The 20,445-nt window shown below is 39.7% G+C and overlaps 1 long non-coding RNA gene across 2 annotated transcripts in view; it reads right to left on the bottom strand.

Annotated features, from left to right (window-relative positions):
- LOC119625868 (uncharacterized) overlaps window positions 1-20,445 on the bottom strand; it is a 549,594-nt gene that overhangs the window by 285,567 nt on the left and 243,582 nt on the right. For both annotated transcript variants that reach the window (XR_012090598.1, XR_012090599.1), the window contains exon 3: window positions 13,091-13,193. This is a non-coding gene — a long non-coding RNA (uncharacterized lncRNA). The remainder of the gene's footprint in view (window positions 1-13,090; window positions 13,194-20,445) is intronic.

Below are 20,445 nucleotides of genomic sequence, written 5' to 3'. Positions count from 1 at the left end.
CACAGTCTTTTACCATCAAGAGCATGCCTGTTCTCAGTACTATGTAATATTTATGAGATACTCGCAGTGTTCTCAATGCAGATATCAACTGAAGGTCTGTTATCTCTATACTCAACCTTATTGACCCAGAATCCCAGAGAGATTGATAAATAAACAACTACAGTAACAATATCAAAAACAACAATACCTTTTAACAGATACTGACTTGTTGCTTTGCACCAGCACTATGCTAAGGGCTCCACATATAATCTTATTTCATATGCATAACAGATGTGCAGTATAGGTGTTCTAAGTATCCCCATTTTACAATGAAGAAAATTGAGACTGAGAAATGTTAGGGAACATCCCCAAGACCACACAACTAATATACACCCAGGGTCTTTCCTGACTCAGGGGTCTTCCTGACTCAGATGCCTTACAAACAGCACTTAACCAACAGTCCGGATGACTTCACTAGTTCATCTCTTCTCAGTGCATGCTGTTGAAATAGATACTGTCGTGGAGTGAAGACACTTTTCTTCATGCAGTGTGTTGTTGTTGACACACATCTGAATTAATGCATACAGTGAAAAGGGGTTGAGAATAGTTGAAAAGCACTATAGCACAAATGATGATATGGCATAAATATAATGAAATGGAAAAATGTGAAAAGGAAAAAAGCATATTGTAAAACAATATAGATAAAAGTACAAAATAATCTTAGCTAGCCTTTATTAAGTGTTTACTATATCTTAGATATTTTCCAAGTTATTATCCTGTATTAATATATTGACTCTTTATAATATAATAGCTCTATTTATTTACATATACCAAGTATATTAGTTTTCTAGGGCTGCGGTAACAATTCCCACAACCTTAGCAGCTTAAACAACACAAATTTAGTATCTTTTAAATTCTTATTTATTTTATTTTATTATTTATTTTTAGAGATAGTCTCTCTCTGTCACTTCAGCTGGGAGTGCAATACAGTGATCATAGCTCACTGTAACCTTGAACTCCTGAACTCAAGTGATCCTCTGGCCTCAGCCACCTGAGTAACTGGGACTATAGATGCACACCACCATGCTCCACTAATTTTTACATTTTTTGTAGAGATGGGGTCTTGCTATGTTGCCCAGTCTAGCCTCAAGTGATCCTCCTGCCTTGGCCTCCCAAAGTGCAAGCATTACAAATGTGAGCCATCACACCTGGCCTAAAAATTTGTACCTTACACTTAGTTCTGTAGTTCAGAATTCTGAAATGGAGCTCACTGGGCTACAATCAAGGTGTTGGCAAGGCCATATTCCTTTCCAGAGGCTCTAAGGAACAATCTGTTTCTTTGGCCTTTCCAGCTTCTAGCCACGTTCCTTGGCTCTTGACTATCTTCTTCTATTTTCAAAGCCAGCAATAACATGCCAAGACTTCTTCATGCTGCCATCTCTCCGATTCTGTCTTCCAATTCCCTCTTCCACTTTTAAAGATCCTTGTGATTACATTGGATCCACCCAGATAATCCAGTATATTGTCCCTATTTTATGGTCAGCTGATTAGCAACCTTAATTCTAGCTGCAACCTTAATTCTCTTTGCCTTGTAACCTAACACATTCATAGGTTTGGGGGATTGGGACGTAGACATCTTTAGGGGCCATTCTTTTGCCTACCAGAGTTGTCTTCTGATCCCAAAAGATTCACAAATGTCCCAAGCCATTACACCAGGTAATTCTCATTGAATTTTCTCTACTGGATCTCCTGCTATCAAAATACAGAAGCTAAAAAGGTTCATACAGTATGAAACAAATCCCAAAATTAAATAATAAAATATTAACAATATTTATTGGTCAGACATGGTGGTTCATGCCTGTAAACCTCAGTGCTTTGGGAGGTCTATGCAGGAGGATCACTTGAAACCCAGGAGTTCAAGGCCAGCCTGGGCAACATAGCGAGACTTCATCTCTACAAAAAATTTAAAAATAGCCAGATGTGGTAGCATGCTAATTGGGAAGCTGAGGTGGGAGGATCACTTGAGCCTAAACACTTCGAAGTTACAGTGAGCTTTAATCACACCACTGTACTCAGTGTGGGTGACAGAGTGAGACATTTTCTCTAAAAAAAAACCAAAAATAATGTTTAACTCTGGGTAATGGAATTATGTGTGGTTTTTGTTTCTTTCTTACTATGTGATCCATAATTTTTACAACAAGCATGAATAACTGCTGTAATCAGAAAAAGTTATTTTAAAAAATAAAATGTGTTGAAATGAGTGCCAACAAAAGAATGTGCAGATGACAGAGGGGCAAGGGTAGCACCACCAGCTGCACGCAGATGGAAAGGGAATTAAAAGCTGTCACTGAGATGGAGTATGCCAGATAGAGAAATGGGCAAGGAGTCTGATGGGCCAAACCAAACCAAAGAATGAAGTCAAGGGCTAGAGGCCAGTAGCTCTTGTCTCCTCCTCACCATCACTCACTGCATCAGGCATGAGTCGGAGATGGGCAGTTTGCTCATGATAAGGGACTCAGATTTGGCAAAAACCACAAAAGGAATCTACGAAAAAGGAAGGACATGGGTAAATCAAAAACCAAACTCATAGAGTTGTGTTGAATAAAAGATAGAACACAGACAAACAAGTTCAAGTCCCACCTTCACAATTTACAACTGTGCCAACCTGGCCCAGTCTAGCTGTCTATCTGGTCTTTGGTTTCCATAACTTTAAAATAGAAATGAGAATAATGTCCTGTGCCTCCCGGGGTTGTTATGAACATTAAATTACATGGTATACTTAGCAAACTATAAAGAATCATCACAGGGAAGGAAGGAGGAACCTGTGGTACATAAAGCAGCAGCTAAATGTCTCAGCCAGATAAAGGTGGAAAGTTGCAGGTAGGTGGAAGGTAGGCTGGCATTTGAGTAGTTTATGGGGATAGATTATTTTTAACAACATAAACACTGAGGTTCCAAGAAGTTAATTAACTTGTCTCAAGTTAACAACGATAAATGGTAGAGTTGGAACCCTCTGGCTTCAAAGTCTGCATTTTTTTTTCTGTCTCTAATATATGCATTGTGAAACAAGAGATTCAAGGTGTTGAGCAAGTGGCAGAGCAGGGATTAGAGCCTAGATCTACCAACAAGTATAAGTGAGTGTCCTCTCTATGCTAGACACTGTTGTAAGCACTTTGTATATGGTAACTTATTAAATCATCCCAGTATACATGGAAGGAAATTGTCCCCATTTTTATAGATGAGAAAACTGATGCATCAAAAGATTTGATAAAACCCAAGATCACACAGATAGTAGATGAGCAAATCAAGATTTGAAACCAGGCAGCACAGCACCACAATCTGTATTCACAACCACAAAGCCACATTGCTCATGAGCAGGTGTATACACATATATTCTGCCAGACTGCTCTGCACTCCTTAAGCATTGTCTGCAAGCCCCCACATCCATTCTAAAGGGTCATGAACATAACAAGTGCTCTTAAAAGACTTGTTAAGTTCACAAATGGCCTTGGAATGCAGTAATATTCAGGGACATGATAAGGAATGAGGAGGAAAAAGCAGACATTCTGGGTGATGTACTATATATAGAATACCAAAGGGACAACATAAGGAAGGTGCCTAGATTAAGGACCAGGGACCAGCTGGATCCACCCAGAATGGGGCAGGAGCTCTGTTGAAAGATGGCTGGGAGAGTAAGAGGAAAATGAAGTAAAAGGAAAAGGGGAGGATAGGGAAATCATTAGTAATCATATAGGAGATGAGTTCCTCAAGACAATATGTTGACTTAATATCTTTAATTATGCAAAAGAAAATACAAAACTGAAGAAAAAATCACTGCTAGAAATAAAGTAGGACAGGAATGGTTCCTCAAAAGACGTTCTGGGAGAAGAAAAGTTTTCAATGCATATGCAAAAATATACAAACAAAAAAACACTCCAAAATTCTAACCGCTAACCCAATGCCCCATTTCCAAACAGTCAGGTTTAGTTAATAGCTTTTATAGTGCATTTAATTTTCAATTTGTGAGATGTCAATCTGGGAGGCTTTGTTAGAAACCAATGAGGTGAGATTACTCTAGCAATTACCCCCAAATAATGGGTGACTGCATTCGACAAAGCTGTAAATAAAAAATGCCTTTCTTTTCATTAGAGAGAATGAGCAGCAGCAGAGAAAGAGGGCATTTGGGACAACATATTGGAAAAGGTGATCACTCTAAATACATAGTAAGCATTCACAGGACAGATTTCTAGAATCCTATAGAATAATCCCACCATTATACTTGTGTTTAAAAAATTAAAAGGCAGCACTACTTAGCTTACTAAATTAGGCATAAGGCTCATAGATGGACAGACAAATACCATCTGTCCCAAGACTACTCAAAGCAAGGTCTACAGTCAGGTGAGCACCTAACCCAATCTGGTTTGCTGAGTTTTCAAGAAAGAAGTGTACTTTGTCTGTACAACTGCCCATTTCAACTGTCCCTTCTAAGCCAATAGGAGCAGGAAAAGAAGGCCCTTGGAAATTGCCATTCTGTAATTGAAAGCTTAAATCCTCCAGACAACCATTAACTTTTAAAGGACATCTAAAAGTGCAACTCTGTGATAACCAAGAAGATGATAGTTCTGCCTATGACTGAATACATAAATCTCTTAAACCTCTATAGCTGCTCAACAAAACAAAGAAATAAACCTTGCATTCTGCTGAGAATCCATTCTATCATGTTATTCAACAAATTTGTATTCATCTTTGACTATGTTACTGAGTATATGAAGTCACAATGGTGAGCAAAAATGAAAACAATTTCTGCTGTCATGGAGTTCACATTATAGAGGGAAGACAGGCATTAATGCATAATCAGACAAATAAATGAACAAAAAAACCTGTGATCATTGTTATGAATTTAAAAGGTATCCCTGTGGGAAAAAAAAAAACAAAAAACCCTTGAGCTGAGATCTGAAAAGTAAATCAGAGGTGACCAGGGCAAGACAGGGGTGATGTGCTGGATAATGAGAAGAGTCTTCCTAGAAGAGGGACCCATATATGCATAGGTCCTGTAACAAGAGGGATCACAATACAGTTAAAAGGAACTGAAAGAAGGTGAGGATGCCTAGAACACAGGAAGCCTGAGGGGCTCTGGATGAGCTGAGATGGGAGAGACAGGCATGGTCAAACCATGCCAAGTGGATGATTTAGGTTATTATAAATGCAGAAGAAAGCCATTTGAAGCAGAGGCTGATAAAGAAGTTATGATATGAACCAGATTTATGTTTTGAAAAATCACTCTAACTGCCCAGTGGTAAATAAATTAGTGGAAGCAAGCAATATGTCAGAACTAAAGTGATGGAGATTAGAGATTTCTGAACTTACATGACATCATATGCAGAGTATTTGGGCAGAGCAATGAATAGCAGCCTCTTAATCCATGTTTGGCCTGCCAGGGCACAGATTGGTTAAAAACACAGACTGCTGAACTGGTTTGGAATCCCAGGAATGCCACTGTGTGCCCTTGTACAATTTATATAATCTCTCTGCATCAGTTTTCTCAACTGTAAAATGAGAATAATAATACAGGTTTCAAAATCTTCGTGACCAAATGTATTTTGAAATTCAGAATGTTTTGGACTTTTGAAAGGCATGAGTTTATACTAAATATTCTGTAACACCTCCAGCAGAGTCTTAGGTAGCACCCCATATTCAAACATATTAATATTCAAACACATTTTGATGCAAGATGTATGATTATTAACACTGTGGAAAATTCAGATCAAGTTTTGCCATCAAATGAGTTTGCACCAACTTTCAAGAAAATTACGTTTTTTCAGAATCTTTTGAAATTCAGAACTGCAAATGAGGGACTATGCATATGTAGTACCTTCCTCCTAGGGTTATCATGAGGAATAAATGAATCATTGTAAACCCTTGGGAAAGTGTTTGGCACATAGTAAATAGCATTTGTTAAGTAAATAAAGCTCTTATGTACCAAACTAGCTAACTGCATGAACTTAGGAGTTCCCACTCTGTAAATGGAAGGATGGTAAGGTGACCTCTGAGGTCCCTCCAGTTTTCAAGTTCCATAAGACCTCAGAGTATCTTGAGGAATGCCTGTTTCCAATACTTTGTGGAGATGTCAGGTGATGACCCTGAATCTATTCCTAATCACTGTTAAAAGAAAAACTTTAGGCAAATTATATTTACCAGAGTTTAATTGAGCACAAAATAATTTGAGAATTGGGCAGCCCCCTGATCCAGAATAGCTTCAGAGCAATGGTGAAACCAGACCAATTGTCCCACAGCACTGATGTTTATGGTTTCTTTTGAATAAACATAGAAATTGATGCTCCCAATCTTAAAAGTGGAAAGAGTTAGAATTGTCTTATCTGAGTTTCTTTCTCAAAACACCAACCACCAGGCTTCCCAGATAGTATCAAGGAACTGAAGCTTACTAGACACCACATCTGGACAATGAAACACCAGATCTCTCACTCATCATGATTGCCTAACTGACTCCCTGCTTCCTGTTGACCAGTTCCTCTTCCTTACCCCTCATTAACTCATGTTTTCCTGCATGTAGTTACATTTCTTCCCTGCTATATAAACCCCTGATTTTGGTTGGTCAGTGTGATGAATTTGAGACTGATCTCCCATCTCCTCAGCTGCAGCACCCCATTAAAGCCTTCTTCTCTGGCAATACTCATTGTCTCAGCAATTGGCTTTCTATGCAGTGAGCAGCAAGAACTAGACCAAACCGCTGGCATTTTGGTAATAATGGGGTGGTGGGGACACATAAGTGAGATACAGAAATAGTTGGACTGGGTACAGCTTGGCGTTTGCCTTATTAGAACATGGGTTGAACAGCTGGCAGCCTGTGACAGGCCAAAACTCTATGATTGGTACAAGAGTAGGTTATAGTCGGTTTACACATCTAGTTAGGTTACAGTGCACTGTGTAAGGAGAAACTTTGAGGCCAAACTTAAAGTATGTAAGGAGGCCGCTTTAGGCTACACTTAAATTAACAACCGGTAATGATGATGCTATAGCCATTTGATACCTGGTCCTCCCACCTCTTCTGTCCCACTGGTCAGTTCATTTACACTCAGACTCGATTCTGTATTTACCTCTCCTCTAATACCATCTCACCCTCATTCTCCTACACCTCAGCCTGAACAGCCTCCCCTTCCTCATAGCACCCTTACCACAGATTCAGTCATGCCCTAAGCTCCTAATCACTGATACAAATCATCAGACTCCCAGAAAAAAACAAACTCCTGAGCCAACCCTTGCCTGGGAAATGGAAGCTGACAACTATTCTCACGGTGCTTGCTTTCAAATGTATTGGGAGCATGGTCAAAGTTGGCATCAAAGAATCTAGCCGTATGACTTTGGAAGAGTCAGAAACTTAACTGCTCAGAACCTCAGCTCCCTTATGTGCAACATCAGAATGATATTAATAGCAATAGAACCTTCTTCATACTGCTACTGTGAGGATCACACCAGGTGTAACGCAAGTAAAAGTTACCTTACAAAGTGCAGCTTATTGTTGTTATCAACTGTTGCTGCCAGACAAGGTGTCAGAGCCTCAGCATCAGAAAGTGGTTGGTTCATGGGTCATAGGATAGTAAGAATTTACCAACAAACATATAGGTTTGAAGAAGAAAATTTTATTAGATAGAAAGAACACTGCAGAAGAATGAGTAGGGTGCCTCAGCAGGAGAGGAATGAGCGCAACGTGGTGGATTTTTCCTTGGGAGTATTTATGAATCTTAAAGCAGGTACTTAGGGTAATTAGAACCATATTAGCCATGTAGCTCATGATAAATGATTGCATTTATAGGTGTTTTGGTACTTGGATGTCAGCAAGGGTTGCACAATGAGTTTCAACATGCATGAATTCCGGAGATGTATAGAAATTCTAGTTACTTATACATTTTTGGGAAAGAAACTTGCAACCAGATGCCTGCTTTAGATAATAGGGAAGTCTAACATTCTAAATTCCTGCCCCTTTCCTGGAAAACTCATGAATAAGCCACCCCTTGTTTAGCATATAATCAAGAAATAACTGTAAGTATACTCAGTTGAGCCACCCATACTGCTGCTCTACCTGTGGAGTAGGCATTCTTTTGTTTCTTTACTTCTCTAATAAACTTGATTTCACTCTTCTCTATGGACTCACCTCAAATTCTTTCTTGCACAAGGTCCAAGAACCCTCTCTTGAGATGTAGGTCAGGACCCCTTTTCAGTAACAGCCTGATAAGTGGGGAACTCAGGAACTGAACTCAGGTCTACAGAACGCATGCTCTTAACCACTGCGCTCTAATCATTGTCTCTGCAATCTCAGAAGAAGACACCGGGCACTATTCTAGATATTTTTACATGTATTATATTATTCAATCAGAAAACTTACTTTTGTGGACAATGTCATCATATACCTTATTAAATTATTATATGTTTCTTGGTCTTTATTTCAAAACAAATACAGTTTGATGAAAGTCAGATTTATTAATCATAGATTGGTAGCTTAGTAATAATACCTTAAATCCAGCACTTGACATTCTATAAAGGGCTTGGCCAGTCATTGCTGAACTTGATTGTCCCAACAAGATACAATTATTAGCACTACTTGACAGAGAAGGAAACTGAGGCTGAGATAATGGCCTTGTCAGAGGAGATCGAACCAGAGTGACTTCATCTTGAATAGGAGTTGGGTAAAATAAGGCTGAGACCTACTGAGCTGCATTCCCCAGAGGTCAGGCATTCTTAGTCATAGGATGAGCTAGGAGGCCGGCACAAGATACAGGTCACAAAGACCTTGCTGATAAGAGAAGATGCAGTAAAAAAGCTGGCCAAAACTCACCAAAACCAAGAGGGCAATGAAGTGACCTCTGGTTGTCCTCACTGCTCATTATATGCATTAGCATGCTAAAAATCACTCTCCCCAGTGCATGACAGCTTACAAATGCCGTAGAAACATGCGGAACATATGGTCTAAAAGGGGAAGAAACCCTCAGTTCTGGGATTGCCTGTCCCTTTCCTGGAAAACTCATGAATCAGCCACCCCTTGTTTAGCATATAATCAAGAAATGACTATAAATATACTCAGTTGAGCCACCCATACTGCTGCTCTGCCTGTGGAGTAGGCATTCTTTTGTTTCTTTACTTCTCTAATAAACTTGCTTTCACTCCTCTATGGACTCACCCCAAATTCTTCCTCACACAAGGTCCAAGCACCCTCTCTTGAGGTATGGGTCAGGACCCCTTTCCAGTAACAGCCTGATCAGTGGGGAACTCAGTTATCGAACCCAGGTCTAGCATGCTCTTAACCACTGTGCTCTAATCATTGTCTCTGCACTCCTAAGAAGGAATACGCCTCAGACACATTTTAATGAACAAGTGCTAAATTTCTTTGCTCAGATAATTTCTTCAAGCTATGTCATTTGGAAGGAAAATAAAACAGCATGGGACATAGCAAAAAGTGGTGAATTTCATTAAACTGATGTAACAAATGGAAGCACAGAGAAGAAACACTCTAATGGTCACTTGCAACATGTAAATAAAAAAGCAAGGTTTGCACCATGGTACAGTTCTCCACCCTCCCTGGCAAGTCCTCCTAATTACTCTGATTCCTCCCTGGCAAGTTCTCCTAATAACTCTGATTTATGGTATGTAAAGTTCTACATCAGAAGGAAAATCAACTCCTGTTTACCTTGCCTCACCATTTCCCTTCCCATCTCAGAAGGGACTGTGCAAAGCCACTATACAGACTCAATAATTTCTTCCGCATTTCAAGATGCTTTCTCACTGCTTTTTGCTTTTCTTTCTACAATGAGACAGAGAAGCAATTACCTCTCCATCTGCTCATCTTGATACCTATGCTTCGCTGGGCTAGAAAGAAGAGGAAATGAGAATGGGAAATCTAAAACCAAAGGCCTAGAGCCTGAAGAAGATGCACAAAGTTTTTAATTCAATGAGATTTGCATGAAAATCTGCAGTTCAAGTTTCTATCCCACTCCATTTCTGAGAAAAACCTAATTGCATCTGACTAAGGCAAGACAAACAGAACTGTATTTTTTAAAAATAATACTTTTAAGGTTCAGAGAATCTAGTATAACTCTATCTTGCATTTCTACAGTGATTTACACTTAACAAAGCATTCACATACATTATCTCATTTGTTTCTTAAAGCAGTGCTAATTCCTTAAGTAATCATTTGAACTAGGAATTTAAAAGGATTTGGCAGAAACAAAAATTATCATTTTGAGTGCCTACGGAGTGCTAGTCATTGTACCGAGTGATTTGCATTCATTATCTCCAATTCTTACAACAACCCAGCAAGGCAGGAACATCAGCCCTGGTCCCAGCAGAGTTTAAAGTCATCCAGCAAGGATTGCTGCAGCAACCTGAGGCTAGCAACAGCTCTGACAACTCAGAGAGGGTAATAAATGGCAACACAAACTATGGCTTTCCATGGAGTGAGGGGCCAACCCTTGTGATATAACAGGGAAAAAAATGAGGGGAATAGATACTGTTAACTCACTGCTCACCTGCTGTCTGATCTACCACTTCTGCCTCCCTTCCCGCTCCATTGTCTAAACACAATTGGAATCAGAGGATAAGGGGTCCCACTGATGAAACCCAATAGAATGAGCCTCCTGGGTCATAAAACAGGGTAGGGAAGGGTGAAAAGTGGATCTGAAAGGGAAACAGAAGACATCCAGCACAGTCCAACCCTCCCCCAGGAACCCTCCCCCATCATTTACTGTATTTTTAATTCAATTGCAAAAATGCCAAACCAGGATGAAATGATATCAATTCAGTCATCTTCCCAACAGAAACCCAAAACATGAGCAATCACCAAAAGATGGTTTCCATAAAACTATCTTTTTTCATAAAAATATGAGAATAAAAGGTGAGGAAATAACTAGTTAACATAAAATATAACTGTTATATTTCTGAAACCAACCCAATTGTCTCATAGAATGATGTTTATGGTTCTTGAATAAACATCTGAGTTCCTTTCTCAGGAAACCAACCCTCAGGCTTCCCAGGTAGTATTAAGGAAACTGATACTCACCATATTGGTGAGATGCCAGACCCCTTATTCCTCCTGATTGTTTCCTTACTCTTTCTTAATTTGTTTTCTAAATTCCTTCCTGCTATATACACCCCCAACCCCATTTTAGCTGGTTAGAAAGAACAGGTTTGCCTCCCATCTTCCCAGCTGATATCACCTGCAATATAACAAAGCCTTATCCCCTGGCAATACTCACTGTTTCAGTGATTGGTTTTCTGAGCAGTGAATGACAGGACTTACATCAAACACCTGGCATTTCCATAACAGTTCCTGTAGCTTCGCATGTGAGCATAAGACCTAAGGTGATAAATGTAGCAGCCAGCCTTCTTCTACCATTATTCCATGTTTGCCCTATCCTCTGCCCACTTCTCAACTGGATGGTGTTCCTTACTGAAAAATTGACCACAGTCTTGATTTATGAAGGGCCTGAATTCATTAGGGGATAACTTCATTATCCCCTGGTAATCAGGACCAGTCACCTCACTGAATGCAGTGACCCCTTTTCTATACAATGGTCAAGCTATATCAGGAGCTCAAAATGGCCAGTGGCAGCTTCAGCTTCCAATTCACTAGGAACATGACTCTTTTAAAAGTATTCTTTCTTTGGGCATTAGGATCTCCAGAACATTAAGCAGAGGTACTTCCTATGGGTTATTTGGTGTATTGGTAAGATAAGCCACTCCCATCTCCACCCTTGGTTCCCATACCTGGGCATTCTGGCTCTAAGGGATGACACTATATCCTAGCCATTGGTTTTGAAGCATGTATACCATATCATGAAGGACAGCACTCCAAATTCATAGAACGTTGCCTTCCTACCATCTTCATAACTGAGCCTTTGGCAGGCCATCTCACCATTCTGTTAAGCAGCTGCTTCTAGGTGATGTTGCACATGATAAGGCCAATGAATTCCATCAGGCTAAGTCGACTATGTCATACCTCTTGCAAGAAAAACTGACCCCAAGTCATAAGTAATATTGGGACAGATAAGGCATTCTGTACAGGAGACAATTGAGCAAGCTCTGGGGCATACCCAGAATGGGCAGCTAATCTACCTAGTTATGGAGAGCCTCATCCACTCTGGGTGCTCTCTATGGACATTAACACAGTACACAAATATCTGTACTCACTCCAAAGAAATCCATTCATATACTTCTCTCCCAGAATTTTGATGTCATGTAGGTGCCCAGCCCTACTCAAGAGAGTAGGGAGTTTCAGGTCCAAACTCAACCTGAAACCAATGGTCAAGAGAGCCCTTTGGTGTCATTCATAGGTCATCCCACCAGAGCACAGAACAAGGTAGAGAGGATAAAAACTGTAACCAGAGGGCAAAGATATTCAGCTCTGTAGATACTAGTGTCCCTTTATTCAGATAAAGAAACTAAGATTCCAAAAAGCAAAAATATTTTGCCTAAAGTCACACAGCTAGAAGAGGAAGCTGAGGTTCAAATCTTCCATTCTAAAACTTGTGTTCTTCCCTAGGCCATTAGTACCACATGGAGGAATAGAAAGCCTCTCAGCTTCCTGTCAAGGAGAATAAGGTTCATCTGAGATGCAAAACAATTACCAGCTTAAAACATTTTCTTACATTGATAAGTGAAATCCAAAGTTCCCTCCTGTGGTCATTAAAATTAAATCTTAAAGATTATGATGAGCAAGGAATTCAAAGAGCTTTATTAGCTTGCTCAGTGGAATGTCTTCTTAAAGATGGCTTCACCCCCAGTCCTGAGCCCCCACAATCACAGCCTCCAGAAAGAGCAATCTGTCTAATAGAAATATAATGTGAGCCACATTATCAAAGTTTTAAAAATTTACATTTTAAATTTGAGTCTCATTTTAAAAAGTAAAAAACAATGATATTAATTTTAATAATGTGCTTTAACCCAATATGTGCAAAATATTATTTCAATATGTAATCAATAGAAAAGTGTTTGTGGGGTTTTTTACATTCTTTATTTCATACTAAGTCTTCCAAATTCAGTGTGTATTTTGTACTTCCAGCACATCTCAGTTCAAACTTGTCATATGTCAAATGTTCAATACCTGCATGTTGCCGATGCCTACATATTGAGCAGCATGGTTCTAGAGATGAGAAGGCCTTCCACCTGCTGGCTGTGTTTCTTCTCAACATCTCAGATGCCGCATCCTGAAAATAGGGATCATAGTACTCTTGGGACTAAAACAAATAATAAGAAGAAGAAGAAGAAATAATAATAACATGAATAGGTAATATTTTTTTATCATGTGACAGGCACGCTAAATTTTAGAGAACTTATAGCACTTAATTCTTATAACAAAATACAACAAAAAATCGACACTTAAAGTGATTAAGTATCTTGCCCCAGGTCACAACTAAGATAACAATTTGAGCACTGACAATCTGACTACAGGGCCTGAACCCTTTTATGAGAATAATAATAATAACAACAATAATAGCTACAAATAATATATTTAAATACCCAGGAAGTTGACAGAATCAGCAAGGCCACAGCAAGGCCTCAGCAAGGCCAAACTTGCATGATAAATGGAGCCATTATTATGACACTACCCTCAAGGAGCTTATAATGTTGTAGAGAGAAAGAACACATGGGATGAGATAACTAGTCACAGTAGGCAGTTTATGGCATGTAACAGGCAAACAATGGTGAGCTCTACAGACATTCATAGGGGCAGTGATCCATGTACAGTCTTAGGGCCCTGCAAGGGGGAGATGAAATACAACAGCAAATGCAAGTAGGTCCCACTTCGTGGGCATGTGTGACTTGTGCAATCACTTAGGGCCCTGTGCTCAGAAGAGTCCCACACTTGGTTAAATACTCAGCTATCATGGTCTTGAAATTATTAATAATTTTATCACTGAACTTATATTTTTTAAGTGAAGTCTGCTGGGACAATGGAGAATGTTCATGAGCAGAGGAGATACAGGTAACATGCAATCTATGTGTCTTCTTCCATTTCTTGCTGCCTATTTGCATACAGCATTCATGATGCCCCATGAGCACATGTGTGGGAGTTTACTGAGATTTAAAGGGAGTACAAGGTGAGTGTGTTATGAATATAACTTGAGAACTAAGCTCTGATTTTTTATCTTGCCCAAATTCCTACATAAGGGGTCTAGGGGATCATGCTCTACACAAATTCTGATCAGATGGGTTTTATTTGACCCTATATATCGTAACTTACTTTTCAATCTCACTCTGGAATACCATTATGAGATAAGGAAAAATATATAACCTCAAAATATATTTTCTTGTCATATCTTGAAATTGCCCTGAAAGTCTCTTGTGGGAAAAATCCACATTCTACAGAAAATCCCCTTTCCCTTTTGTTTTCCTTCCTTTGTTTTCAGATCCAAGAGATAATCAACTAAGAGCCAGATACCCTTTTAGGTCTGATAAGAAACACACAACCTGCTCTCTCTGAAGTCTGCTATTTGAGAGATTCCACTGCACAATAGAACTTAGTCTCCACAATCCTTTATCTTAACCTGAACATTCCTTTCCATTGATCCCAGGTCGTCAGGAAAACTCAACCAATTGTGAACCAGAAAGTGTTTAAATTTACTGATAGTCTGGGAGCTCCCACTTTGAGTTGTCCCACCTCTCGGAACCCAACCAATGTATTTCTTAAATGCATTTGATTGATGTCTCGTGCCTCCCTAAAATATATAAAACCAAGTTGTACCCTGACCACCTTGGGCACATGTTCTCAGGATCTTCTGAGGGCTGTGTCACAGGCATGGTCACTCACATTTGGCTCAAAATCAAGCTCTTAAAATATTATAAAAAGTTTGACTCTTTTCATCAACAAATGGAGTAAGAGGACAGCACCCCAAGAAGCCACAATGTCCCTTTGAACCAGAAATGGCTTCAATCACAGAATGAAGTCATTCTTTCTAAGAAACACACCATTCTAAGAAACACGAACAACCAGTGAAAGCCATCATATCCTTTCTTAATTATGCTACTTTATTAACTAACTACTCATGCTGAAAACGATGACACAAAAGAAAAGGGAAAGATAGGGCAACTCATATTGATTTTCCTTTCAGTCTTTTCTTACTCATCAGTAACCTTAAGGCAGAGACGTTGGGAGACTGTGTGCATATCAAGAAGAAAAATAGTAAGTTGATTTAGTTTTGTGTAGCATTTTCACTGTTCTGGTAAGAACAATACATATATATTTGTATATATATGTAAGCTATGAAAAACAAGTTGAGTAATTTTGGTGATTCTACATACAAGTTAATTGCTTTTTTACTTGCATTTAAAACTGGCATTAGTAGGTGCTTCCACCATGGCTGAATAGGAACAGCTCTGGTCTGCAGCTCCCAGTGAGATCAACACAGAAGACAAGTGATTTCTGCATTTCCAACTGAGGAACCTGGTTCATCTCACTGAGACTGTTTGGACAGTGGGTGCAGCCCACGAAGGGCGAGCCAAAGCAGGGTGGGGCATCGCCTCACCCGAAGCACCAGGGGTTGGGGGATTTCCCTTTCCTAGCCAAGAGAAGCCATGAGAGACTGTAACAGGAGGAACAGTACACTCCTGCCCAAATACTGTGCCTTTCCCATGGTCTTCACAACCTGCAGACCAAGAGATTCCCTCCAGTGCCTGGCTCAGAAGGTCCCACGCCCACGGAGCCCAGCAAGCTAAGATCCATTGGTTTGAAATTCTCACTGCTAGTGTAGGAGTCTGAGATGACCTGGGACACTGGAGCTTGGCGGGGGGAGGCGCATCCACCATTGCTGAGGCTTGAGTAGGCATTTTTATGCTCACAGTGTAAACAAAGCTGCCAGGAAGCTGGAACTGGGTGGAGCCCACCACAGCTCAGCAAGGCCGACTGCCTCTCTAGATTCCATCTCTGTGGGCAGGGCATATCTGAACAAAAGGCAGCAGGCTCGGTCAGGGACTTACAGAAAAAACCCTCATCTCCCTGGGACAGAGTACTTGGGGGAAGGGGCAGCTGTGGGCACAGCTTCTGCAGACTTGCCTGACAGCTCTGAAGAAACATCCCTGCCTGACAGCTCTTAAGAAAGCAGTGGTTCTCCCAGCACAGTGTTGGAGCTCTGATAAGGGACAGACTGCCTCCTCAAGTGGGTCCCTGACTGCTATGTAGCCGGACTGGGAGACAACTCCCAGTAGGGGCCAACAGACACCTCATACAGGAGAACATGCTTGGCATCTGGCAGGTGCCCTTCTGTGACGAAGTTTCCAGAGTAAGGATCAGGCAGCAATATTTGCTATTCTGCAGCCTCCACTGGTGATACCCAGGAAAACAGGGTCTGGAGTAGACCTCCAGCAAACTCCAACAGACCTGCAGCTAAGCAGCCTGACTGTTAGAAGGAAAACTAACAAACAGAAAGGAACAGCATCAACATCAACAAACAGGACATCCACACCAAAACCCCATCCATAGGTCACCAACATCAAAGACCAAAAGTAGATAAAACCAGAAAGATGGGGAGACACCAGAGCAGAAAGGCTGAAAATTCCAAAAACCAAAACACCCCTTCTTCTCCTAAGGATCACAACTCCTCACCAGCAAGGGAACAAAACTGGATGAAGAATGAGTTTGACAAGCTGACAGAAGTAGGCTTCAGAAGGTGGATAAAAACAAACTTCTCCAAGCTAAAGGAGCATGTTCTAACCCATCGCAAAAAAAGCTAAAAACCTTGAAAAAGGGTTAGAGGAATGGCTAACCAGAATAATCAGTGTGGAGAAGGAAATAAATGACCTGATGGAGCCGAAAAACACAGTACAAGAATTTCATGAAGCATACACAAGTTTCAATAGCTGATTCGATCAAGCAGAACAAAGGATATCAGTGATTGAAGGTCAAATTGATGAAATAAAGTGAGAAGACAAGATTATAAAAAAATAGAGTGAAGAGAAAGGAACAAAGTCTCCAAGAAATATGGGACAATGTAAAAAGACCAAATTCATGTTTGATTGGTGTACCTGAAAGTGACGGGAAAAATGGAACCAAGGTAGAAAACACTCTTCAGGATATTATTCAGGAGAACTTCCTGAACCAGCAAGGGAGGCCAACATTCAAATTCAGGAAATACAGAGAACACCCCAAAGATATTCCTCGAGAAGAGCAACCCAAAGACACATAATCGTCAGATTCACCAAGGTTGAAATGAAGGAAAAAATATTAAGGGCAGCCAGAGAGAAAAGCTGGGTTACCCTCAAAGGGCAGCCCATCAGACTAACAGCAGATCTCTCTGCAGAAACCCTATAAGCCAGAAGAGAGTGGAGGCCAATATTCAACATTATTAAAGAAAAGAATTTTCAACCCAGAATTACATATCCAACCAAACTAAGCTTCATAAGTGAAGGAGAACTAATTCCTTTACAGACAAGCAAATGCTGAGATATTTTGTCACCACCAGGCCTGCCTTACAAGAGGTCCTGAAGGAAGCATTACACATGGAAAGGAATAACCAGTATCAGCCACTGCAAAAACATGCCAAACTGTAAAGACTGTCGATGCTATGAAGAAAATGCATCAACTAATGGGCAAAATAACCAGCGAACTTCATAATGACAGGTTCAAATTCACACATAACAATATTAACCTTAAATGTAAATGGGCTAAATGCCCCAAATGAAAGATACAGACTGGGAAATTGGATAAAGAGTCAACACCCATTGGTGTGCAGTATTCAGGAGACCCATCTCACATGCAAAGACACACATAGGCTCAAAATAAAGGGATGGAGGAAGATTTACCAAGCAAATGGACAGCAACAAAAAAAGTAGGGGTTGCAATACTAGTCTCTGATAAAACAGACTTTAAACCAACAAAGATCAAAAGAGATAAAGAAGGCCATTACATAATGGTAAAGGGATCAATTCAACAAGAAGAGCTAACTATCCTAAATATATATGCACCCAATACAGGAGCACCCAGATTCATAAAGCAAGGTCTTAGAGACCTAAAAAGAGACTTAGACTCCTACACAATAATAATGGGAGACTGTAACAACCCACTATCAATATTAGACAGATCAATGAAACAGAAAATTAACAAGGATATCCAGGACTTGAACTCAGCTCTGGACCATGCAGACCTAATAGATATCTACAGAACTCTCCACCCCAAATCAACAGAATATACATTCTTCTCAGCACCACATCGCACTTACTCTAAAATTGACCACATAATTGGAAGTAAAACACCCCTCAGGAAATGTAAAAGAACAGAAATCACAACAAACAGTCTCTCAGACCACAGTGCAATCAAATTAGAACTCTGGATTAAGAAATTCACTCAAAACTGCACAACTACATGGAAACTGAACAACCTGCTCCTGAATGACTACTGAATACATAACAAAATGAAGGCAAAAATAAAGATGTTCTTTGAAACCAATGAGAACAAAGATACAATATACCAGAATCCAGCAGCACATCAAAAAGCTTATCCAGCACGATCAAGTCAGCTTCATCCCTGTGATGGAAGGCTGGTTCAACATACACAAATCAATAAATGTAATTCATCACATAAACAGAACCAATGACAAAAACCACATGATTATCTCAATAGATGCAGAAAAGGCCTTCAACATAATTCAACAGCTCTTCATGCTAAAAACTCTCAATAAACTAGGTATTAATGGAACGTATATCAAAATAATAAGAGCTACTTATGACAAACCCATAGCCAATATCATACTGAATGGGCAAAAACTGGAAGCATTCCCTTTGAAAACCGGCACAAGACAAAGATGCCCTCTCTCACCATTCCTATTCAACATAGTATTAGAAGTTCTGGTCAGGGCAATTAGGCAAGAGAAAGAAATAAAGGGCATTCAGTTAGGACAAGACAAAGTCAAATTGTCTCAGTTTGCAGATGATATGATTATATACTTAGAAAAGCCCATCATCTCAGCCCAAAATCTCCTTAAGCTGATAAGCAACTTCAGCAAAGTCTCAGGATACAAAATCAATGGGCAAAAATCACAAGCATTCCTACACACCAATAACAGAGAGAGAGCCAAATCATGAGTGAACTCCAATTCACAATTGCTACTAAGAGAATAAACTACCTAGGAATCCAACTTACAAGGGATGTGAAGGACCTCTTCAAGGAGAATTACAAACACTGCTCAATGAAATAAAAGAGGACACAAACAAATGGAAGAACATTCCATGCTCATGGATAGAAATAATCAATATCATGAAAATGGCCACACTGCCTAAAGTAATTTATAGATTCAGTGCTATCTCCATCAAGCTACCACTGACTTTCTTCACAGAATTGGAAATAAAGCTACTTTAAATTTCACGTGGAACCAAAAAAGAGCCTGCATTGCCAAGACAATCCTAAGCAAAAGAACAAAGTGGGAGGCATCACAGTCCCCGACTTCAAACTATACTAGAAGGCTACAGTAACCAAAACAGCATGGTACTGGTACAAAAATAGATATATAGACCAATGGAACAGAACAGGGGCCTCAGAAATAACGCCACACATCTACAACCATCTGATCTTTGACAAACTTGACAAAAACAAGCAATGGGGAAAGGATTCCCTATTTAATAAATGGTGCTGGGAAAACTGGCTAGCCATATGTAGAAAGCTGAAACTGGATCCTTTCCTTACACCTTATACAAAAATTAACTCAAGATGGATTAAAAACTTAAATGTAAGACCTAAAACCACAAAACCCCTAGAAGAAAACCTAGGCAATACCATTCAGGGCATTGGTATGGGCAAAGACTTCATGAATACAACACCAAAAGCAATGGCAACAAAAGCCAAAATAGACAAATGGAATCTAATTAAACTAAAGAGCTTCTGCACGGCAAAAGAAACTATCATTAAAGTAAACAGGCAACCTACAGAATGGGAGAAAATTTTTGCAATCTATTCATCTGACAAAGCACTAATATCCAGAATCCACAAAGAACTTAAACAAATTTACAAGAAAAAAAAAACAACCCCATTGAAAAGTGGGCAAAGGATATGAACAGACACTTCTTAAAAGAAGACATTTATGCAGCCAACAGACATATGAAAAAATGCTTATCATCACTGGTCATTAGATAAATGCAAATCAAAACCACAATGAGATACCATCTCACACCAGTTAGAATGGAGATCATTAAAAAGTCAGGAAACAACAGATGCTATAGAGGATGTAGAGAAATAGGAACACTTTTACACTGTTGGTGGGAGTGTAAATTAGTTCAACCATTGTGGATCTAGAACTAGAAATACCATTTGACCCAGCAATCCCATTACTAGGTATATACCCAAAGGATTATACATCATGCTACTATAAAGACATACACACGTATGTTTATTGCCACACTATTCACAATAGCAAAGACTTGGAACCAACCCAAATGTCCATCAATAATAGACTGGATAAAGACAATGTGGCA

The sequence above is a fragment of the Chlorocebus sabaeus genome, chromosome 22 (assembly GCF_047675955.1).
Source record: "Chlorocebus sabaeus isolate Y175 chromosome 22, mChlSab1.0.hap1, whole genome shotgun sequence".
In the NCBI taxonomy this organism is placed as follows: domain Eukaryota; kingdom Metazoa; phylum Chordata; class Mammalia; order Primates; family Cercopithecidae; genus Chlorocebus; species Chlorocebus sabaeus.
This window is presented reverse-complemented; position numbering and strand designations above follow the sequence as displayed.